This window comes from Bufo gargarizans, chromosome 4, assembly GCF_014858855.1.
Source record: "Bufo gargarizans isolate SCDJY-AF-19 chromosome 4, ASM1485885v1, whole genome shotgun sequence".
Lineage (NCBI taxonomy): Eukaryota > Metazoa > Chordata > Amphibia > Anura > Bufonidae > Bufo > Bufo gargarizans.
Window position 1 is genome coordinate 54,281,044 of NC_058083.1, and position 25,855 is coordinate 54,306,898.

The window sequence follows — 25,855 nt, forward strand, 5'->3', positions numbered from 1 at the left end:
TACAGATCGGAGAGTGTAGGGGTCAGGAATATACCGAGGTACTTTAAAGACGAGCGAGACCATTTAAAGGGAAAGTTCTCTGAAATGGATGTGACCGTGGTAGACGGGAGAGTAACGTTTAAGGCTTCAGATTTCTGATAGTTAATTTTAAAGTTTGAAAGGTGGGCATATACTTTAAGCTCCCTCAACAGGTTAGGTAGAGTAACCCTTGGGTTGGTAAGGAAAAATAGGAGGTCATCAGCATAGGCTGCGACTTTGTGTGAGGTCCCCTGTATCTGTAACCCAGTGATATCGGGGTTCCCCCTTACGTGACATAATAGCGGTTCCAGACAGAGCACGAATATAAGGGGGGATAAGGGGCATCCCTGTCTCGTTCCATTGCGGATGGATAGGGGTGAGGAAAATTGGCCATTTACTTTGACAACCGCAGTGGGATTAGAGTAGAGATTGGTAATCCTAGCCATCATCTTCTCCCCCAGTCCTATATAACGAAGGGTCTCAAACATGAATTTCCAGTTGACCCTGTCAAATGCCTTTTCGGCGTCAGTGGACAGAAGTAATGTCGGGATCTTAGAGGAAACAGCTTGGTAAATCATATTTATCGCCCTTGTCGTATTATCTCGAGCTTCTCTCAGGGGTAAGAACCCAGTTTGGTCCAAATGGATTAAGTTTTGGAGATGAGGGAGGAGGCGAGTAGCAAGAATTTTAGAGAACAATTTTAGGTCCACGTTAATCAGTGAGATGGGACGGTAACTTTGGCATTGTGAAAGGTCTTTCCCTTCCTTGGGGACGACCGTAATGTGTGCTCTAAGGGTATCATTGGGAAGATTACGGGACATATCAAATGAGTTAAAGGCAGCTAAAAAATGGGTAAATAAAATGTCCCCAAATTGTTTATAGTAGGGTAGCGTGAGTCCATCTGGACCCGGAGCTTTCCCAGTTTGAGAATCTTTAATAGCAGCCTGTAACTCAGATAGCGATATGGGCGACTCCAATAATGAAACCGCCTCAGGAGGGAGAGACGGAAGGCCAGCAGACTCGAGATAAGACCTCATGGAGGGCATTGATCCTTGGGCATCAGACTGATGGGAGTCCCCTAAGTTATATAGTGTGTGATAGTAGGATCTGAACGCCTCTGTTACATCCCGCGGGAGGGAGACCTTAGAACCGGAGAGAGTAGATACGTGTGGAACATAAGAGCACAGCCTAGATTTCCGTAGAGGCCGAGCCAGGGTTCTGCCTGGTTTATTCCCATGTTCATAGTAGTGTCTACGGCATTTGATTAAGGTTGCCCTTGCTTTTGAGAGGCAAAGTGAACGAACCTGATCACGGAGCTGGGTGAGTTCTGCACCCAGTTGCGAGTCCAGGGTCTGTTTGTGTTGTTGATCTAACATGTGGATGCGCGACAAAAGGGAGGTTATCTTTGCGGCTCTCTCTTTTTTCAACCGGGACCCTAGCTTTATAAAGGAGCCTCGGATAAAGCATTTATGGGCTTCCCAAATAGTAAGAGGGTCACTCTCTGGTGTCACGTTAGTCGCAAAATATTCAGTCAGGTCCTTCCGGATGTCAGAGGAGACCTGCAGGTCGTGTAGGATTGATTCATTTAGCTGCCAATGCCAGGCCCTGTTTTGGTGGGTTGGAAACGAGAGCGATATGGAGATTAGGGAATGGTCAGAGAAAGCTATCGGATCGATCTCCGCCCTTGTAAGAAGGTCTAGTCTAGCATGGTTCAGGAGGAAAAGATCCAGTCTGGAGTAGGAATTGTGTGGGTGTGAGAAGAAAGTGTAATCTCGGGATGTCGGATTTAAGACCCGCCAAGTGTCCACAAGTTGCTGAGAGAAAAGGAGCTCTTTAAGCTTAGAAATAGTTGAGTGAGGATAAGAAACATGACCCTTGGAGGAGTCCAGACGAGGGTCTAGAACAATGTTAAAGTCGCCTCCCAGAATCAGGAGGCCCTCGGTGAAGTCCTCCAAGGCTCTAAGGGTCTGGGATAGGAAACTAATCTGTCCCGTGTTAGGGGCATAAATAGACGCCAATGTAACTAAAGTACCTGCTAACTTCCCTTTAACAAACAGGTACCTCCCGGCTCCATCAGTGCGAGAATCAGTCAGGTCCCAGGAGATTGCGTTGGAGACAAGGATTGAGACACCTTTCGTCTTAGAATCAGGATCAGAACTGTGGTAGACATGCGGAAAACGTCTATCGGAGAGCTTCGGAGTAGAGGAGGAGCGGAAATGTGTTTCCTGTATAAAAGCCACATGAGCTCTCTTTTTCCAGAGGAGACGCAGGAGAGAAGATCTCTTTTCCGGCAAATTCAAACCCTGTACATTAAGGGAGACCAACAAAATATCAGACATATTGAACAGTAGAGGACAAGAAGCAAGTGCTTATAAAACCCCTTTTTGAGAGAGAAGTGCGTTGTCAATAGGAGAAGGGAGGGGAAGGGAGTAGGGAAGGAGAAGGCGGAAAAGAGAGGAAAATGGGGAGGGGGAGGGATCCTAGCTATGAGCAGGAAAAAGCTGCAAAAGCAGAAATAACTGTGAGTAAACCGTCAAAAAGTGTATAAAGGAAAGGACTCACAGTACCCTAGTAGGGGAGGTAGAACGGCAAGCGACTAGACGAGGGAGTGAAACCTAAACTCAGAGAGAACTCCTAGTGACCTGAAAAAGAGTCAGAGCAATTTTACTTCCGGGAGACCCCTACCCAGGATGAGCAACAACATGGACAGCAGGGAGAGGTGAGGATAGATATATAGGTTTATACCTACAGGACAGATAAAATGGAGGTAGCACGGGAAATAACAGAAAAACACAGAGGACAGAAAAAGAACAAAGTCATAAGACCAATATCATCCCCTGAGGTTGAAGAAACATGGAGAGTTACACAGCAAAGTCCCGTTCAGGAATGCAGGTGAAGAAACGTCCCATCAAGACAAAACTGGTGAATCAACGGGGAGATTGCGGTAGACGCCTTGCAGGCTGATACTGCGGTCCAGAAGATCGGCCGCGGAAGGAGCTGGAACGGCCAGGAGATGCGCGCCTCGATGCCGGAGATGCTGATCGACGAGGGAAATCTGGCCTTTGTGATGGCCCCTGCAGGAGTGGAGGCAATGTCCAATCCGGAACAGCGAATGGGTGGATATCCAGGAACTTGAAAAGATCCGAGAGGTCGGCAGGAGAGCGGACCAGTAATGACTGCCCGGTAGAGTAACGGACGATGAGATGGAACGGATGCCCCCAGCGGTAAGATGCTCCAGCTTCTTTAATAGCCTCTAGCAGAGGCCTAACCATTCTTCGCATAGATAGGGTTAGGCGGGACACATCTGGCAAGATAGTAATCGGAGCATCCTCAAAGAAAAGCTCCTTCTTCTCCCAGGCTTTGCGTAGAATTCGCTCTTTCACCGTGTAAAAATGGACCCGGCAAATGACATCCCGTGGCCTCTCCAGGTCACGATTTCTGGGACCAGTGGTCCTGTGGACTCTGTCCAGCTCAATCTTGGTCGAAGGTGGATTATCAAGGACCGAGTTGAATATGTCAACCACCATGGAATGTAACTGATCGTTGGGGACAGACTCCGGGATGTTACGGAGCTTAAGGTTATTCCGGCGGCCTCTATTTTCCACGTCGTCAAGATGTAAAGAAAAGTCCTGCAATTGAGAAGTATGCGCAGACAAGGTCACGGAATGAGAATGGACCGTGGATGCAGTGGCCGAGTAGCGGTGTTCTAGCGATGACAGACGGGCGTCCAGCTGACGGACATCTTCAAGTACCACTTGGAGAGCCTGTGCCTGTTTGGTTTCTATGCGAGCCACTTGTGCCTCCAAATCAGACTTTGTGGGCAATGCCCTCACCATTTCCCATAGCTCTGCTAGCGTGCGATCAATGGTAGATGGGGGTGGGGGGAGCCCCTGTGAGTCCTCAGGATGCTGCGACAGCGAGGAGAAAATGGCAGGGATGCCTTGGCTGAGGGAGTGAGTGTCCAGGGCAGGCGGAGGCTGAGAAGGAGCAGGGTTCCGCAGGGTCGGTGGCTCCTCAGTAAACCCCCTTGTAGGGCTAGCCGCAGGGGAATGGGTCTGCAATGTACCCCTCCCGGGAGTATGCCGTGTGCCATTCAAAGCTGCGTAAGGCACGTAGGTGCCGGCTTGTAGGCCTTCTCCCTCATGAGGCCCCGATCTCACCTGCGAGGCGGTATCTGGGAGCTCTGGCAGATACGGAGCTGCCTGGCACAGCGGGGAACCCGGTCTGGCGGTGACTTCACTCAAGGAGGCCGGAGCTGAGCGACACTTCAACTGCTCCCCCGGGAACTGTACGCTGGAATGTAGGGCCTCCGGAGTTGGCGCCGGAAGAAACGGCTGTGCCGCAGGCCGCAACGATGAGGAAGCGGCGGCCATTATGGGCGACTCCGGGTCTCCTTGCTGGGTGGAACGGAGGAACCGGCCTATAGAGTGTTCGGGAGGGACCGCGGGCTGACTCCTCGACCTTCTCCCCTTAGTCATGACCTGTCGGAGGTGAGTAAGAAGTCGGTCCCGCTTGATCCTCTGAAGCAGGTCACGGAGCTCTCTTTACTTGCGTCCTCACGCCGCCATGCCGAAGCCACGCCCCCCCGTCCAGTTTTGAATAATTTAAGGGGTGTAGTTTCTAAGGCTACTTTCACACTAGCGTTTTTGCTGGATCCGGCAGGGCTTAGCAAAAATGCTTCCGTTACTGATAATACAACCGTCTGCATCCGTTATGAACGGATCTGGTTGTATTATCTTTAATATTGCCAAGACGGATCCGTCATGAACTCCATTGAAAGTCAATGGGGGACGGATCCGTTTTCTATTGTGGCAGATTGTGGCAGAGAAAACGGATCCATCCCCATTGACTTGCATTGGGGGTCATGCCGGATCTAGGACGGAAAGCAAAATACAACATGTTGCGGTTTGCTCTCTGGTCTGGGAACGTAACTAAACGGAACGGAATGCATTTTGGAGGATTCCGTTCATTTCAGTTCAGTTTTGTCCCCAATGAATGGGGACAAAACGGAAGCACTTTTTTCCGGTATTGAGCCCCTATGTTGGAACTCAATACCGGAAAACTTAAATGCTAGTGTGAAAGTAGCCTTAAATGGGGTCATTTATGGGTGGTGTCTACTACAAAAGCCCCACAAAGTGACCGCAGAACCGAATTAGTCCTTAAAAAAGACGGTTTAGAACATCTTCTAGAAAATTTTAAAAATTGCTTTTAAAATTCTTAGCTTTCTAATGTCCTAAAAAAAAATATGACATTTACAAAGTGATGCCAACATAAAGCAGACATATGGGGAATGTAAAGTAATAACTATTTTATGAAGTATCACTATCCGAAAGAAATAAAAATTTAGAAAAATGCTAAGATTTTTTAAAGGTAAAATCTATCGATTCAAATTCACCACTATCATGAAGTACAATGTGTCACGAGAAAAAAAGTTTCAGAATGGCTTCGATAAGTAAAAGTGTTCCAAAGATATTACCACAAAGTGACACAGGTCAGATTTTAAATATGAGAAATTGGCATTTGATCCAAACTGGAAGGGGTTAAAAAAAAAACAACCCTCACACGACCATCAGTGTCCCATGAATCAGCCCTTATGAGTACGGTCAGTCATTTCAATCTTTAGCTGCAATACTGCAATTCCCCTCCAGAGGTCACTGCAGGAGAGGTCCCACTAATGATGCCCCATTTGGAGGTGAATTTGGGGTCAATCACTGGGTTTGTGGATCGTCTGGAGAAATGGACCTGTAACCTCAGGACCTATTTTCTGAATTCCAGAAATGTTACTTTTTTTAAACGATAAAGAAAAGTAAAAGCACCATTGACTCCTCTTACTCTTTTCTTCTGCAGGGATTTTTCCTTCTGCTTTTCACGTGTCTTCTGGATAAGAAGGTGAATATTTTTTCCTAAACAATTCTCAACTTTTTAGGCTTAATGTGAACTATAAAAGGGTTAATCCCATGATTAATGTAAAAAATGAAAACATCGTATAGTAGATGACAATCTCTTTCTAACAAAGCTAGAACCCGCCCTGTACCTCACATGGGTCCAGAGAGCTCCCCATTCATTGCTGCAATTGTTCTGCTAGATTTATATCAAGCTGGTAGATCAGGGGGGGTGTCCTTTCTCAGAGGGTGTGTCCTTTCTCAGAGGGCGTGTCCTTTCTCAGAGGGCGTGTCCTGTCTGCTGCAGCTTAAGGATGAAACTGAGCATGTGCTTCCATCTCAGTGAGCAGGGCAGAGAAATTAGAAAAAGATCAAACAGCAGGTGGCGCTATACAAATAGATTTTACTGGCTATGCTAATGATTCATTCCATGCAACTTTAATATGATACATAACTGCGCCTACTCACACCAGACACCATCAAAATACAAAATGGTGTGCATAACACTGCAGCTGAAATTTTTTAAAAAAGGAAAAAAAATTGCATTTTTTGAGTTCTTTATACACAAGTGACGAGCACGATACGTTGCAGTTATTACACCTGAAATCCATCCCGGCTGATTCAGATTCTGGTGAATGGACTTGCTGAGATGCAACACAACTATTAAGAAATGTGTGCCTTGTAATAAATGTGGTGCCTGTCACACCGCCGCACACCAAAACCAGGCCTGGCATTAAAAACCCAACTTTTGATAATGACCCCATAGATATTATTTACACTGGGGAATATGTAGCTGAGCCCGGAGAGCGCTGCCGGTAATAACTCTCAATATGTACTTTGTATTTTAGGTGATGGAAGATGTCAAGAAATATTTCATGAAGAATCCTCCTCCTCAAAGCATGGTAATGGAGTCAACATCAGGAAATAGAGCCCCATACACAGCGGGATAATTATATCAGCAAAAACTATATGCCTTGTTACAATGTATCAGTGCGAGGCGCTCTGTATAAACACAGCACATAATATATGGCGGCAGTGATGTGTAGGTTATATATGGTGGCAGTGATGTGTAGGTTATATATGGTGGCAGTGATGTGTAGGTTATATATGGTGGCAGTGATGTGTAGGTTATATACGGTGGCAGTGATGTGTAGGGTATATACGGTGGCAGTGATGTGTAGGTTATATACGGTGGCAGTGATATGTAGGTTATATATGGTGGCAGTGATGTGTAGGTTATATATGGTGGCAGTGATGTGTAGGTTATATATGGTGGCAGTGATGTGTAGGTTATATATGGTGGCAGTGATGTGTAGGTTATATATGGTGGCAGTGATGTGTAGGTTATATATGGCGGCAGTGATGTGTAGGTTATATATGGTGGCAGTGATGTGTAGGTTATATACGGTGGCAGTGATGTGTAGGGTATATACGGTGGCAGTGATGTGTAGGTTATATACGGTGGCAGTGATATGTAGGTTATATATGGTGGCAGTGATGTGTAGGTTATATATGGTGGCAGTGATGTGTAGGTTATATATGGTGGCAGTGATGTGTAGGTTATATATGGTGGCAGTGATGTGTAGGTTATATATGGTGGCAGTGATGTGTAGGTTATATATGGCGGCAGTGATGTGTAGGTTATATATGGTGGCAGTGATGTGTAGGTTATATACGGTGGCAGTGATGTGTAGGGTATATACGGTGGCAGTGATGTGTAGGTTATATACGGTGGCAGTGATATGTAGGTTATATATGGTGGCAGTGATGTGTAGGTTATATATGGTGGCAGTGATGTGTAGGTTATATATGGTGGCAGTGATGTGTAGGTTATATATGGTGGCAGTGATGTGTAGATTATATATGGTGGCAGTGATGTGTAGGTTATATATGGTGGCAGTGATGTGTAGGTTATATATGGTGGCAGTGATGTGTAGGTTATATACGGTGGCAGTGATGTGTAGGTTATATATGGTGGCAGTGATGTGTAGGTTATATATGGTGGCAGCGATGTGGGTTATATATGGTGGCAGCTATGTGTAGGTTATATATGGTGGCAGCGATGTGTAGGTTATATACGGTGGCAGTGATGTGTAGGTTATATACGGTGGCAGTGATGTGTAGGTTATATACGGTGCCAGTGATGTGTAGGTTATATATGGTGGCAGTAATGTGTAGGTTATATATGGTGGCAGTGATGTGTAGGTTATATATGGTGGCAGTGATGTGTAGGTTATATATGGTGGCAGTGATGTGTAGGTTATATACGGTGCCAGTGATGTGTAGGTTATATATGGTGGCAGTAATGTGTAGGTTATATATGGTGGCAGTGATGTGTAGGTTATATATGGTGGCAGTGATGTGTAGGTTATATATGGTTGCAGTGATGTGTAGGTTATATATGGTGGCAGTGATGTGTATGTTATATATGGCGATAGTGATGTGTAGGTTATATATGGTGGCAGTGATGTGTAGGTTATATATGGTGGCAGTAATGTGTAGGTTATATATGGTGGCAGTGATGTGTAGGTTATATATGGTGGCAGCGATGTGTAGGTTATATATGGCGATAGTGATGTGTAGGTTATATACGGTGGCAGTGATGTGTATGTTATATACGGTGGCAGTGATGTGTATGTTATATATGGTGGCAGTGATGTGTATGTTATATACGGTGGCAGTGATGTGTAGGTTATATATGGTGGCAGTGATGTGTAGGTTATATGTGGTGGCAGTGATGTGTAGGTTATATATGGTGGCAGTAATGTGTATGTTATATATGGCGATAGTGATGTGTAGGTTATATATGGTGGCAGTGATGTGTAGGTTATATATGGTGGCAGTAATGTGTAGGTTATATATGGTGGCAGTGATGTGTAGGTTATATATGGTGGCAGCGATGTGTAGGTTATATATGGCGATAGTGATGTGTAGGTTATATACGGTGGCAGTGATGTGTATGTTATATACGGTGGCAGTGATGTGTATGTTATATATGGTGGCAGTGATGTGTATGTTATATACGGTGGCAGTGATGTGTAGGTTATATATGGTGGCAGTGATGTGTAGGTTATATGTGGTGGCAGTGATGTGTAGGTTATATATGGTGGCAGTAATGTGTAGGTTATATATGGTGGCAGTGATGTGTAGGTTATATATGGTGGCAGTGATGTGTAGGTTATATATGGTGGCAGTGATGTGTATGTTATATATGGTGGCAGTGATGTGTAGGTTATATATGGTGGCAGTGATGTGTATGTTATATATGGTGGCAGTAATGTGTAGGTTATATATGGCGATAGTGATGTGTAGGTTATATATGGTGGCAGTGATGTGTAGGTTATATATGGTGGCAGTGATGTGTATGTTATATATGGCGATAGTGATGTGTAGGTTATATATGGTGGCAGTGATGTGTAGGTTATATATGGTGGCAGTAATGTGTAGGTTATATATGGTGGCAGTGATGTGTAGGTTATATATGGTGGCAGTGATGTGTAGGTTATATATGGTGGCAGTGATGTGTAGGTTATATATGGTGGCAGTGATGTGTATGTTATATACGGTGGCAGTGATGTGTAGGTTATATATGGTGGCAGTGATGTGTAGGTTATATGTGGTGGCAGTGATGTGTAGGTTATATATGGTGGCAGTAATGTGTAGGTTATATATGGTGGCAGTGATGTGTAGGTTATATATGGTGGCAGTGATGTGTATGTTATATATGGTGGCAGTGATGTGTAGGTTATATATGGTGGCAGTGATGTGTATGTTATATATGGTGGCAGTGATGTGTAGGTTATATGTGGTGGCAGTGATGTGTAGGTTATATATGGTGGCAGTGATGTGTAGGTTATATATGGTGGCAGTGATGTGGGTTATATATGGCGCTAGTGATGTGTAGGTTATATATGGTGGCAGTGATGTGTATGTTATATATGGCGATAGTGATGTGTAGGTTATATATGGTGGCAGTGATGTGTAGGTTATATATGGTGGCAGTAATGTGTAGGTTATATATGGTGGCAGTAATGTGTAGGTTATATATGGTGGCAGTGATGTGTAGGTTATATATGGTGGCAGTGATGTGTATGTTATATATGGTGGCAGTGATGTGTAGGTTATATATGGTGGCAGTGATGTGTATGTTATATATGGTGGCAGTGATGTGTAGGTTATATGTGGTGGCAGTGATGTGTAGGTTATATATGGTGGCAGTGATGTGTAGGTTATATATGGTGGCAGTGATGTGGGTTATATATGGCGCTAGTGATGTGTAGGTTATATATGGTGGCAGTGATGTGTATGTTATATATGGCGATAGTGATGTGTAGGTTATATATGGTGGCAGTGATGTGTAGGTTATATATGGTGGCAGTAATGTGTAGGTTATATATGGTGGCAGTGATGTGTAGGTTATATATGGTGGCAGCGATGTGTAGGTTATATATGGCGATAGTGATGTGTAGGTTATATACGGTGGCAGTGATGTGTATGTTATATACGGTGGCAGTGATGTGTAGGTTATATATGGTGGCAGTGATGTGTAGGTTATATATGGTGGCAGTGATGTGTAGGTTATATATGGTGGCAGTGATGTGTAGGTTATATATGGTGGCAGTGATGTGTAGGTTATATACGTGGCAGTGATGTGTAGGTTATATATGGTGGCAGTGATGTGTAGGTTATATATGGTGGCAGTGATGTGGGTTATATATGGTGGCAGTGATGTGTAGGTTATATATGGTGGCAGTGATGTGTAGGTTATATACGGTGGGAGTGATGTGTAGGTTATATATGGTGGCAGTAATGTGTAGGTTATATATGGTGGCAGTGATGTGTAGGTTATATATGGTGGCAGTGATGTGTAGGTTATATATGGTGGCAGTGATGTGTAGGTTATATATGGTGGCAGTGATGTGTAGGTTATATATGGTGGCAGTGATGTGTAGGTTATATATGGTGGCAGTGATGTGTAGGTTATATATGGTGGCAGTGATGTGTCGGTTATATATGGTGGCAGTAATGTGTAGGTTATATATGGTGGCAGTGATGTGTATGTTATATATGGCGCTAGTGATGTGTAGGTTATATATGTTGGCAGTGATGTGTAGGTTATATATGGTGGCAGTGATGTGTATGTTATATATGGCGATAGTGATGTGTAGGTTATATATGGTGGCAGTGATGTGTAGGTTATATATGGTGGCAGTAATGTGTAGGTTATATATGGTGGCAGTGATGTGTAGGTTATATATGGTGGCAGCGATGTGTAGGTTATATATGGCGATAGTGATGTGTAGGTTATATACGGTGGCAGTGATGTGTATGTTATATACGGTGGCAGTGATGTGTATGTTATATATGGTGGCAGTGATGTGTATGTTATATACGGTGGCAGTGATGTGTAGGTTATATATGGTGGCAGTGATGTGTAGGTTATATGTGGTGGCAGTGATGTGTAGGTTATATATGGTGGCAGTAATGTGTAGGTTATATATGGTGGCAGTGATGTGTAGGTTATATATGGTGGCAGTGATGTGTAGGTTATATATGGTGGCAGTGATGTGTATGTTATATATGGTGGCAGTGATGTGTAGGTTATATATGGTGGCAGTGATGTGTATGTTATATATGGTGGCAGTAATGTGTAGGTTATATATGGCGATAGTGATGTGTAGGTTATATATGGTGGCAGTGATGTGTAGGTTATATATGGTGGCAGTGATGGGTATGTTATATATGGCGATAGTGATGTGTAGGTTATATATGGTGGCAGTGATGTGTAGGTTATATATGGTGGCAGTAATGTGTAGGTTATATATGGTGGCAGTGATGTGTAGGTTATATATGGTGGCAGTGATGTGTAGGTTATATATGGTGGCAGTGATGTGTAGGTTATATATGGTGGCAGTGATGTGTAGGTTATATGTGGTGGCAGTGATGTGTAGGTTATATATGGTGGCAGTAATGTGTAGGTTATATATGGTGGCAGTGATGTGTAGGTTATATATGGTGGCAGTGATGTGTAGGTTATATATGGTGGCAGTGATGTGTAGGTTATATATGGTGGCAGTGATGTGTATGTTATATATGGTGGCAGTGATGTGTAGGTTATATGTGGTGGCAGTGATGTGTAGGTTATATATGGTGGCAGTGATGTGTAGGTTATATATGGTGGCAGTGATGTGGGTTATATATGGCGCTAGTGATGTGTAGGTTATATATGGTGGCAGTGATGTGTATGTTATATATGGCGATAGTGATGTGTAGGTTATATATGGTGGCAGTGATGTGTAGGTTATATATGGTGGCAGTAATGTGTAGGTTATATATGGTGGCAGTGATGTGTAGGTTATATATGGTGGCAGCGATGTGTAGGTTATATATGGCGATAGTGATGTGTAGGTTATATACGGTGGCAGTGATGTGTATGTTATATACGGTGGCAGTGATGTGTAGGTTATATATGGTGGCAGTGATGTGTAGGTTATATATGGTGGCAGTGATGTGTAGGTTATATATGGTGGCAGTGATGTGTAGGTTATATACGTGGCAATGATGTGTAGGTTATATATGGTGGCAGTGATGTGTAGGTTATATATGGTGGCAGTGATGTGGGTTATATATGGTGGCAGTGATGTGTAGGTTATATATGGTGGCAGTGATGTGTAGGTTATATACGGTGGCAGTGATGTGTAGGTTATATATGGTGGCAGTAATGTGTAGGTTATATATGGTGGCAGTGATGTGTAGGTTATATATGGTGGCAGTGATGTGTAGGTTATATATGGTGGCAGTGATGTGTAGGTTATATATGGTGGCAGTGATGTGTAGGTTATATATGGTGGCAGTGATGTGTATGTTATATATGGTGGCAGTGATGTGTAGGTTATATATGGTGGCAGTGATGTGGGTTATATATGGTGGCAGTGATGTGTAGGTTATATATGGTGGCAGTGATGTGGGTTATATATGGTGGCAGTGATGTGTAGGTTATATATGGTGGCAGTGATGTGTAGGTTATATACGGTGGCAGTGATGTGTAGGTTATATATGGTGGCAGTGATGTGTATGTTATATATGGTGGCAGTGATGTGTAGGTTATATATGGTGGCAGTGATGTGTAGGTTATATATGGTGGCAGTGATGTGTAGGTTATATATGGTGGCAGTGATGTGTAGGTTATATATGGTGGCAGTGATGTGTAGGTTATATATGGTGGCAGTGATGTGCAGGTTATATATGGTGGCAGTGATGTGTAGGTTATATATGGTGGCAGTGATGTGTAGATTATATATGGTGGCAGTGATGTGTAGGTTATATATGGTGGCAGTGATGTGTAGGTTATATATGGTGGCAGTGATTTTGTAAAATTTGCCAACTGAGCCATTTTATTTGTTTTAAAGATGAGATCTTCGAGCAGCAGCCTGTGACCTCTGATGGACGGCAGGTGAGTCGGTTATAAGATAGAATTCTTCCCTGTTAAAAATGCATAAAACTGACATCTCTACTATATTAACTCGAAGTGATGATGGCAGTATTATTCAGTTGTAATTAGAGTTGAGCGAACACCTGGATGTTCGGGTTCGAGAAGTTCGGCCGAACATCCCGGAAATGTTCGGGTTCGGGATCCGAACCCGATCCGAACTTCGTCCCGAACCCGAACCCTATTGAAGTCAATGGGGACCCGAACTTTTCGGCACTAAAAAGGCTGTAAAACAGCCCAGGAAAGAGCTAGAGGGCTGCAAAAGGCAGCAACATGTAGGTAAATCCCCTGCAAACAAATGTGGATAGGGAAATGAATTAAAATTAAAATTAAATAAATAAAAATTAACCAAAATCAATTGGAGAGAGGTTCCATAGCAGAGAATCTGGCTTCCCGTCACCCACCACTGGAACAGTCCATTGGCATATATTTAGGCCCCGGCACCCAGGCAGAGGAGAGAGGTCCCGTAACAGAGAATCTGTCTTCATGTCAGCAGAGAATTAGTCTGCATGTCATAGCAGAGAATGAGGCTTCACGTCAGCCACCACTGCAACAGTCCATTGTCATAAATTTAGGCCCAGCACTAGTGTTGAGCGGCATGTCCCATATTCGAATTCGCGAAATTTTGTGAATATTCGAAAGAATATTCGTAAAATATTCGCGATTATTCAAATTCGTTATTATTTCGCATATGCGATAATTCGAATTTTCGCATCGCATAATACATATGCTATGCAAAATTCACATGTGCGCTAATGAAATCGCCTTACGAAGATTCGCAACTCAATTCAATCACTAATGTATGAATGCAATGCCCTTTGCCTCTGTTCTGGGACAAGTGTAGATATTCGCATGTGCGCTAATAAAATCGCCTTACGAAGATTCGCACCTCAATCACTTTCTAGGGAATGTGAGACTTTTGGGAATCAATCGAGATACAGTGGGGGGTGATGACAGTAGTTGACAGAGTACAGATCAATGTAATCTGTAAGGTGGAAAGTAAAATAAAAAATACGAATATTCGTAAATCGAATTTTACGAAGTTCTACGTATTCGCGAATATGGTGCTATACTATATGAATGCACAGGCCTTTGCCTCTCTGTTCTGGGGACAAGTGTAGATATTTGCATTTGCGTTAATAAAATCGCCTTACGAAGATTCGCAGCTCAATTCAATCACTAATGTATGAATGCAAAGCCCTTTGCCTCTGTTCTGGGACAAGTGTAGATATTCGCATGTGCGCTAATAAAATCGCCTTACGAAGATTCGCAACTCAATTCACTAATGTATGAATGCAAAGCCCTTTGCCTCTGTTCTGGGACGTGCCGATATTCGCATGTGCGCTAATAAAATCGCCTTACGAAGATTCGCGCCTCAATCACTTTCTAGGCAATGTGAGTAAGATCTGAGCTGTTGGACCTTTGGGAAACAATCAATTATATGTGTACTGTAATTTTGTGGGGGGGGGGGGGGAAAACAAAAAACGAATATTCGTTTTTACGAATATATAGCACTATATTCGAAATATTCGCGAAATCGCGAAGTTGCGATATTCGCGAAAAAAATTTGCTTTTCGAATATTCGCGCTCAACACTACCCAGCACCCAGGCAGAGGAGAGAGGTCCCGTAACAGACAATCTGGCTTCATGTCAGCAGAGAATCAGTCTGCATGTCATAGCAGAGAATGAGGCTTCACGTCAGCCACCACTGCAACAGTCCATTGGCATATATTTAGGCCCAGCACCCAGGCAGAGGAGGGAGGTCCCGTAACAGAGAATCTGTCTTCATGTCAGCAGAGAATTAGTCTGCATGTCATAGCAGAGAATGAGGCTTCACGTCAGCCACCACTGCAACAGTCCATTGGCATATATTTAGGCCCAGCACACACACAGGCAGAGGAGAGAGGTCCCGTAACAGAGAATCTGTCTTCATGTCAGCAGAGAATCAGTCTGCATGTCATAGCAGAGAATGAGGCTTCACGTCAGCCACCACTGCAACAGTCCATTGGCATATATTTAGGCCCAGCACACACACAGGCAGAGGAGAGAGGTCCCGTAACAGAGAATCTGGCTTCATGTCAGCAGAGAATCAGTCTGCATGTCATAGCAGAGAATGAGGCTTCACGTCAGCCACCACTGCAACAGTCCATTGGCATATATTTAGGCCTAGCACACAGGCAGAGCAGAGAGGTCCCGTAACAGACAATCTGGCTTCATGTCAGCAGAGAATCAGTCTGCATGTCATAGCAGAGAATGAGGCTTCACGTCACCCACCACTGCAACAGTCCATTGGCATATATTTAGGCCTAGCACCCAGGCAGTGGAGAGAGGTCCCGTAACAGAGAATCTGGCTTCATGTCAGCAGAGAATCAGTCTGCATGTCATAGCAGAGAATGAGGCTTCACGTCAGCCACCACTGCAACAGTCCATTGGCATATATTTAGGCCCAGCACACACACAGGCAGAGGAGAGAGGTCCCGTAACAGAGAATCTGGCTTCATGTCAGCAGAGAATCAGTCTGCATGTCATAGCAGAGAATGAGGCTTCACGTCACCCACCACTGCAACAGTCCATTGGCATATATTTAGGCCTAGCACCCAGGCAGAGGAGGGAGGTCCCGTAACAGAGAATCTGTCTTCATGTCAGCAGAGAATTAGTCTGCATGTCATAGCAGAGAATGAGGCTTCACGTCAGCCACCACTGCAACAGTCCATTGGCATATATTTAGGCCTAGCACACAGGCAGAGCAGAGAGGTCCCGTAACAGACAATCTGGCTTCATGACAGCAGAGAATTAGTCTGCATGTCATAGCAGAGAATGAGGCTTCACGTCAGCCACCACTGCAACAGTCCATTGGCATATATTTAGGCCCAGCACACACACAGGCAGAGGAGAGAGGTCCCGTAACAGAGAATCTGGCTTCATGTCAGCAGAGAATCAGTCTGCATGTCATAGCAGAGAATCAGGCTTCACGTCACCCACCACTGCAACAGTCCATTGGCATATATTTAGGCCTAGCACACAGGCAGAGCAGAGAGGTCCCGTAACAGACAATCTGGCTTCATGACAGCAGAGAATCAGTCTGCATGTCATAGCAGAGAATGAGGCTTCACGTCACCCACCACTGCAACAGTCCATTGTCATAAATTTAGGCCCAGCACACAGGCAGAAGAGAGGTTCATTCAACTTTGGGTAGCCTCGCAATATAATGGTAAAATGAAAATAAAAATAGGATTGAATGAGGAAGTGCCCTGGAGTCCAATAATATATGGTTATGGGGAGGTAGTTAATGTCTAATCTGGACAAGGGACGGACAGGTCCTGTGGGATCCATGCCTGGTTCATTTTTATGAACGTCAGCTTGTCCACATTGGCTGTAGACAGGCGGCTGCGTTTGTCTGTAATGACGCCCCCTGCCGTGCTGAATACACGTTCAGACAAAACGCTGGCTGCCGGGCAGGCCAGCACCTCCAAGGCATAAAAGGCTAGCTCTGGCCACGTGGACAATTTAGAGACCCAGAAGTTGAATGGGGCCGAACCATCAGTCAGTACGTGGAGGGGTGTGCACACGTACTGTTCCACCATGTTAGTGAAATGTTGCCTCCTGCTAACACGTTGCGTATCAGGTGGTGGTGCAGTTAGCTGTGGCGTGTTGACAAAAGTTTTCCACATCTCTGCCATGCTAACCCTGCCCTCAGAGGAGCTGGCCGTGACACAGCTGCCTTGGCGACCTCTTGCTCCTCCTCTGCCTTGGCCTTGGGCTTCCACTTGTTCCCCTGTGACATTTGGGAATGCTCTCAGTAGCGCGTCTACCAACGTGCGCTTGTACTCGCGCATCTTCCTATCACGCTCCAGTGCAGGAAGTAAGGTGGGCACATTGTCTTTGTAGCGTGGATCCAGCAGGGTGGCAACCCAGTAGTCCGCACAGGTTAAAATGTGGGCAACTCTGCTGTCGTTGCGCAGGCACTGCAGCATGTAGTCGCTCATGTGTGCCAGGCTGCCCAGGGGTAAGGACAAGCTGTCCTCTGTGGGAGGCGTATCGTCATCGTCCTGCCTTTCCCCCCAGCCACGCACCAGTGATGGACCCGAGCTGCGTTGGGTGCCACCCCGCTGTGACCATGCTTCATCCTCATCCTCCTCCACCTCCTCCTCATCCTCGTCCTCCTCGTCCTCCAGTAGTGGGCCCTGGCTGGCCACATTTGTACCTGGCCTCTGCTGTTGCCAAAAACCTCCCTCTGAGTCACTTCGAAGAGACTGGCCTGAAAGTGCTAAAAATGACCCCTCTTCCTCCTCCTCCTCCTCCTCCTGGGCCACCTCCTCTTCCATCATCGCCCTAAGTGTTTTCTCAAGGAGACATAGAAGTGGTATTGTAACGCTGATAACGGTGTCATCGCCACTGGCCATGTTGGTGGAGTACTCGAAACAGCGCAACAGGGCACACAGGTCTGGCATGGAGGCCCAGTCATTGGTGGTGAAGTGGTGCTGTTCTGTAGTGCGACTGACCCGTGCCTGCTGCAGCTGAAACTCCACTATGGCCTGCTGCTGCTCGCACAGTCTGTCCAGCATGTGCAAGGTGGAGTTCCACCTGGTGGGCACGTCGCATATGAGGCGGTGAGCGGGAAGGCCGAAGTTACGCTGTAGCGCAGACAGGCGAGCAGCAGCAGGATGTGAACGCCGGAAGCGCGAACAGACGGCCCGCACTTTATGCAGCAGCTCTGACATGTCGGGGTAGTTGTGAATGAACTTCTGCACCACCAAATTCAGCACATGCGCCAAGCAAGGGATGTGCGTCAAATTGGCTAGTCCCAGAGCTGCAACGAGATTTCGCCCATTATCACACACCACCAGGCCGGGCTTGAGGCTCACCGGCAGCAACCACTCGTCGGTCTGTTGTTCAATACCCCGCCACAACTCCTGTGCGGTGTGGGGCCTGTCCCCCAAACATATGAGTTTCAGAATGGCCTGCTGACGTTTACCCCGGGCTGTGCTGAAGTTGGTGGTGAAGGTGTGTGGCTGACTGGATGAGCAGGTGGAAGAAGAGGAGGAGGAAGCCGAGAAGGAGGAGGTGGCAACAGGAGGCAAAGAATGTTGCCCTGCGATCCTTGGCGGCGGAAGGACGTGCGCCAAACAGCTCTCCGCCTGGGGCCCAGCTGCCACTACATTTACCCAGTGTGCAGTTAGGGAGATATAGCGTCCCTGGCCGTGCTTACTGGTCCACGTATCTGTGGTTAGGTGGACCTTGCCACAGATGGCGTTGCGCAGTGCACACTTGATTTTATCGGATACTTGGTTGTGCAGGGAAGGCACGGCTCTCTTGGAGAAGTAGTGCCGGCTGGGAACAACATACTGTGGGACAGCAAGCGACATGAGCTGTTTGAAGCTGTCTGTGTCCACCAGCCTAAATGACAGCATTTCATAGGCCAGTAGTTTAGAAATGCTGGCATTCAGGGCCAGGGATCGAGGGTGGCTAGGTGGGAATTTACGCTTTCTATCAAATGTTTGTGAGATGGAGAGCTGAACGCTGGCGTGTGACATGGTTGAGACGCTTGGTGACGGAGGTGGTGGTGTTGGTGGTACATCCCCTGTTTGCTGGGCGGCAGGTGCCAACGTTCCTCCAGAGGCGGAGGAAGAGGCCGAGGCGGCAGCAGCAGAAGAGGCCGAGGCGGCAGCAGCAGAAGAGGTAGCAGGGGGAGCCTGAGTGACTTCCTTGGTTTTAAGGTGTTTACTCCACTGCAGTTCATGCTTTGCATGCAGGTGCCTGGTCATGCAGGTTGTGCTCAGGTTCAGAACGTTAATGCCTCGCTTCAGGCTCTGATGGCACAGCGTGCAAACCACTCGGGTCTTGTCGTCAGCACATTGTTTGAAGAAGTGCCATGCCAGGGAACTCCTTGAAGCTGCCTTTGGGGTGCTCGGTCCCAGATGGCGGCGGTCAGTAGCAGGCGGAGTCTCTTGGCGGCGGGTGTTCTGCTTTTGCCCACTGCTCCCTCTTTTGCTACGCTGTTGGCTCGGTCTCACCACTGCCTCTTCCTCCGAACTGTGAAAGTCAGTGGCACGACCTTCATTCCATGTGGGGTCTAGGACCTCATCGTCCCCTGCATCGTCTTCCACCCAGTCTTGATCCCTGACCTCCTGTTCAGTCTGCACACTGCAGAAAGACGCAGCAGTTGGCACCTGTGTTTCGTCATCATCAGAGACATGCTGAGGTGGTATTCCCATGTCCTCATCATCAGGAAACATAAGTGGTTGTGCGTCAGTGCATTCTATGTCTTTCACCGCTGGGGAAGGGCTAGGTGGATGCCCTTGGGAAACCCTGCCAGCGGAGTCTTCAAACAGCATAAGAGACTGCTGCATAACTTGAGGCTGAGACAGTTTCCCTGGTATGCATGGGGGTGATGTGACAGACTGATGGGGTTGGTTTTCAGGCGCCATCTGTGCGCTTTCTGCAGAAGACTGGGTGGGAGATAATGTGAACGTGCTGGATCCACTGTCGGCCACCCAATTGACTAATGCCTGTACCTGCTCAGGCCTTACCATCCTTAGAACGGCATTGGGCCCCACCATATATCGCTGTAAATTCTGGCGGCTACTGGGACCTGAGGTAGTTGGTACACTAGGACGTGTGGATGTGGCAGAACGGCCACGTCCTCTCCCAGCACCAGAGGGTCCACTAACACCACCACGACCATGTCCACGTCCGCGTCCCTTACTAGATGTTTTTCTCATTGTTATGGTTCACCACAACAACAAAAATATTATTTGGCACAATGTATTGTATTCAAATTCAGCGGGATATAAATTTGAGGCCTAGTATTTAGGCGCTGGGTGACCGGTATGGATTTAGTGACAGAATTAGACTTGGAAATGCACAGAAGCGTGTGTGTGTGAAGTTATTCTGAATGACCCAATGTGCACCTTGAATATTATATACCCTTTTAGGGATAGATTTCAAATAGCTCTGATATAGCAGAAACCACTAAATTATGAAATTGCTAAATTGGGAATTGTATTTCAACCCAGAACAAAAAATGTGCTTTGACGGACACTAAATAACTTTCCCAGCCACAACAGGACAGCGTTAACGAGAGATTTAGCAGGATATAAATTTGAGGCCTAGTATTTAGGCGCTGGGTGACAGGTATGGGTTTAGTGACAGAATTAGACTTGGAAATACACAGTAGCGGGTGTGTGTGAAGTTATTCTGAATGACCCAATGTGCACCTTGAATATTATATACCCTTTTAGGGATAGATTTCAAATAGCTCTGATATAGCAGAAACCACTAAATTATGAAATTGCTAAATTGGGAATTGTATTTCAACCCAGAACAAAAAATGTGCTTTGACGGACACTAAATAACTTTCCCAGCCACAACAGGACAGCGGTAACGAGAGATTTAGCGGGATATAAATTTGAGGCCTAGTATTTAGGCGCTGGGTGACCGGTATGGATTTAGTGACAGAATTAGACTGGGATATGGCCAAAAAATAACCACACTATTGCTGGTTAAATGCACTTGGTGACGGGCGCAGCTTGCCCCTGATGTAGTATATGGCCAAAAAATGAACAGACTATTGCTGGTTAAATGCACTTGGTGACGGGCGCAGCTTGCCCCTGATTTAGTATATGGCCAAAAAATGAACAGACTATTGCTGGTTAAATGCACTTGGTGTGATAGCTTGACCAACCACACTACTGAGGGTTAAATGCACTTGGTGACAGGCGCAGCTTGCCCCTGATGTAGTATATGGCCAAAAAATAAACAGACTATTGCTGGTTAAATGCACTTGGTGTGACAGCTTCACCCTGATGTAGGCTTTAGCCAAAAAACAAACGCACCATTGAGGGTTAAATGCACTTGGTGACAGGCGCAGCTTGCCCCTGATGTAGTATATGGCCAAAAAATAAACAGACTATTGCTGGTTAAATGCACTTGGTGTGACAGCTTCACCCTGATGTAGGCTTTAGCCAAAAAACAACCACACCATTGAGGGTTAAATGCACTTGGTCGCAGCTTGTGCTGGCGCACCACAAGACACAAAATGGCCGCCGATCACCCCAGAAAAATGTGACTGACAAACGGTCTGGGCAGCCTAAAAACAGTGAGCAATTGAGGATCAGCAGCTCAATGATCCACATTTGCAGATCGATCAGTTAATCAAGTCCTTTGGAGGAGTTAATCTGCCTAATCTCGCCCTACTGTCGCAGCCGCAACCTCTCCCTACGCTAATCAGAGCAGAGTGACGGGCGGCGCTATGTGACTCCAGCTTAAATAGAGGCTGGGTCACATGGTGCTCTGGCCAATCACAGCCATGCCAATAGTAGGCATGGCTGTGATGGCCTCTTGGGGCAAGTAGCATGACGCTTGTTGATTGGCTGCTTTGCAGCCTTTCAAAAAGCGCCAAGAAAGCGTCACAAAAGCGCGAAGAAAGCGACGAACACCGAACCCGAACCCGGACTTTTACGAAAATGTCCGGGTTCGGGTCCGTGTCACGGACACCCCAAAATTCGGTACGAACCCGAACTATACAGTTCGAGTTCGCTCATCCCTAGTTGTAATCTACAGCAGTGCAGTCTTGATGGAAACCACTCAGGCAGCTTTCCTTATGTATTGAAAGTCGGGGTTCGCCCACAATAAGTGTTATAGAACATGGGCTCCTGTCCCATTTTCATATTTTTTTTTCTCATGAATTCTGCACATTTAATACTTCCTTACCACTATATACTGTAGGGTAATTTAATATGATACTGCCATATACAGCCCACAGTAACCATATATTACATATAGTGCCATATATTCCCTAATATTCCCTACAATATACTGCCGTATACTTCCCATAGAATATTACTACAGTGTTTCCAGATAGCAGTGCCATATATTTCCTACAGAATATTACAATACTATTCCTGTGTAATGCTGCCATATAATTCCCACATATTAATGCCATATACTGGTAGTTCTCATAGAATACAGCTCCAGAGTTCCCACAGAATACAATGCTATTCCCATATCACACTGTCATACAGTTCTCACATAGTACTACGATACTGTATAGCGCCCACTTATCATACTGCCATATTGCACCAGATGGTTTTAATTAGCTAATTTTCCATTATGGATCTGTATTTCTCCTATGAGGCGACTGAGAGTGAAACAGGACACATAGACCAACCCCACCCCCCCACCCCGGGGTCACAGTGGGCAGATCCCCAACATTTGTATATTCGGTCTAATCGGTATACTGAGGTAGGACTGAAGACTTGGCACTTTGGACGATGAGATACCACAGTCTTTTGGCGAGAAGCATTGTGTAGCTTTCATTTCCATTCCTACCCCAGTACTGCAGGGAATGATCAGCTGCAGACAAGCGCAGATGGAGGTGTGATGTCCTGCAGTTGGATCTGGAGGTGATTCACAAAAAAAAAATTTGAAGACCTGGAAACCTTCATGTGATTGAGCGGAGATTTACAAAGAGTAAGCTGCGGTGGTGCTTGGTCACTGATCACACAAGGTGGTGTCTGCAGCAGTTGAGGTCGCCTTAATACTGGGTGGCATCTCCCCTTCCTGTGATGCAGTCTACCACTCTGGCATCGTAGTGGTCATACAGATGCTGGATGTTCTCCTGTGGTCATTCTAAGCGCTTCACACTTGGAGCCATAGTTCAGACAAGGTGGTTGTTGGCTGTAGAGATCCACCGCCCCATCCAGTCCCAGACGTTCTCTATGGGGGAGAGATCTGATGATGGAGCTCGTCAGGGAAGCTGCAGGACACCCTGAAGAGCACGTTGTGTAGCATACGCAGCAGGGGGTCAGCGTTATCTTGTTGGAACACGTCTCCTGAGTCAAAGAAGGTAGTAGGACTGGTTCCACAAAGTCCTGGACATACAGAAGGCTGGTCAGTGTTCCCTTCACAAATACCAGACTGGAACCGCCATTGTAGCTAATGGCGCCCCACACCATGACACCTGGTGTTGGTCTTGTGTATACATGATATATGTCCTATACATGGTGGCAGTGGGCACTCTCCAGCTCTTCTGAGAACCCTGATGTGGCCATCATTAGTACCAAGGTAGAACCTGCTGTCATCAATGAACACTGCTGTTGGGCTCTCTCTTGGCATCAGTGCAAGGGCTGTCGGCTAGAAGTCAGTGCAAACGAGCTGGTGGATTGTGTGAATCGAGTCCTGCTTTAAATAAAAGGTTTCTTATGGTCCAGGCAGTCACTCTAGGGGCTACTGTGTAGAACCACTTTGTGACTGTAGGGGCTACTTCAGAACCATTTTGTGATGCCGTGGCTGTCTTTTGAGATACAGCAGATCTTCTTATACAGCAATCTTGGTGTGAATCTGTCCATCTTGAACCATGCCTACTTCTCAGTGCCCTCCCCTCACCACTGTGGACACCACCGATGCACTACAGAAACTTCTCATCCAACTCTTTCAGAGATTTGATGCAAGGATCATCCAGCTTCTTAAAGTCCCCCTATTCCATCCTTTTCAAAGTTCAAAGTCTATTTATTTCACACATGGTGTACACCTTCGTCTAGAGGACATAGTCAACACTTCAACACCCAATCAACAGTCTTATAAGAGAGAAGATGAAAAACAGCGCTGTCTGACTTAAAACAAAAGTCATGCCAGAGGGAAAAAAAATCTGTGGAGCATCTATATGTCAAGTAAGGATCTTGGAACTTTTATCACTACATGTAACACCCTTCATCATTGCCAGTTTTATATTACCTCCTTCTGGGTGTTCTTTTTTCATTTTTCCAGTAGTGCATTCATCAAAGGGCTATGGGCTATGTGTTCAGTATTGAAGATCCACTCCACTGAAGTGAATGGAGATGAGCTTCAATACCATGAACAACCTGTGGACAGATGTGGCACTGTTTCTGGAAGAAGGCAGCCATGTTTTTCTAATCCTGAACAACCCTTTAAAGACAACCTGTTACTATACAGACCTCTGTACGCGGTGGTTTGGGGTGTCCCCAACACTATTCTGGTTCTCTCGGACATCATCGAAGTGTCACCCATGTGTCACCAGAGGAGATGGTAAGGAGTGGTGCACCCCAATGGGAAGTAAGTCCAGAGAGTCAGGGTCTGCAATAAAACAGTGTGCTTCTTTACTGGGGGAACTGAAGTGCAAAACAATACATGAGAGGCACTGAGCTTCTCAAGTCCGTCCTCTGGTATCAGAAGAAGGCTTCATGCTGAGGAAAGGCCTGAGTTAGCTGACCCCCTCTCTCTCAGAAGGCTTGTACCCTGGCTCGGCTATTTCCATCGGGCCCATAGAAGTGAATAGGAGCGGTGGGCAGTCATGTGCGGTGCACTACCTTTCGCTTCTATGGGGAGAGCGCTTGGTGGATTGTCTGAGATGAGACAACCCCTTTAAGTATGGTTTCTAACTGAACTAGAACCTTCTAGAGGGAGGAGTGGAGTGGAGAAGCACAGCCTAAACAGAAACAATGTTGCAATTTGTATCACAGGAGAGGTGGTAATTATCAGATTGGGGGAGGGGTTGTCTGAAACCCCCATGAGCCAAAGAATGGATTGTGGATAGGTGATAAAGTCTTATGGTGGGACAACCCTTTAACAACTGTACCAGGATCTGGTTTATACTGCAGGGAATCCTAAAATCAAAACCACAAGAATAATCACTTTTAATAATGTTATACTGGCAAGTAACACTAAGGCACACTAGTACAAAATTGGAAGAGATCTGGGCAGGTGGTATTCAGACAGAAGTAGGTCAAAAGATGGTAAAAGCGTAGGGAAGGGCCTTAAGAAGTCTGAGTCAGGTTGACATTGCTTGACTAGATAAATGCTGTTCCTTTAACAGTCGGGAGTCAATGCTCATGAGAAGGGGTAGGAATCAAAATTTTAACAACAGGTTCCCTACTCAACGGCGGAGACGCAGTGTCACAACGCGTTTACATATACATACACTATATATATGCAACACACATACATAAATATACCATATATACACTACACACACATACCGCCCAACTAAGGAGCTAAACTATCAGCAGTGCGTGAAGCAATGGAAGGGAACATCTCCGGCTGCCCTGCCGCCACCAGAGCACCGGATCAGGACTCAGCTGGTAAGGGCTCTTTCACACGTGCGTTATTGTCTTCCGGCATAGAGTTCCGTCGTCGGGGCTCTATGCCGGAAGAATCCTGATCAGTTTTATCCCCATGCATTCTGAATGGAGAGAAATCCGTTCAGGATGCATCAGGATGTCTTCAGTTCCGGACCGGAACGTTTTTTGGCCGGAGAAAATACCGCAGCATGCTGCGCTTTTTGCTCCGGCCAAAAATCCTGAACACTTGCCGCAAGGCCGGATCCGGAATTAATGCCCATTGAAAGGCATTGATCCGGATCCAGCCTTAAGCTAAACGTCGTTTCGGCGCATTGCCGGATCCGACGCTTAGCTTTTTCTGAATGGTTACCATGGCTGCCGGGACGCTA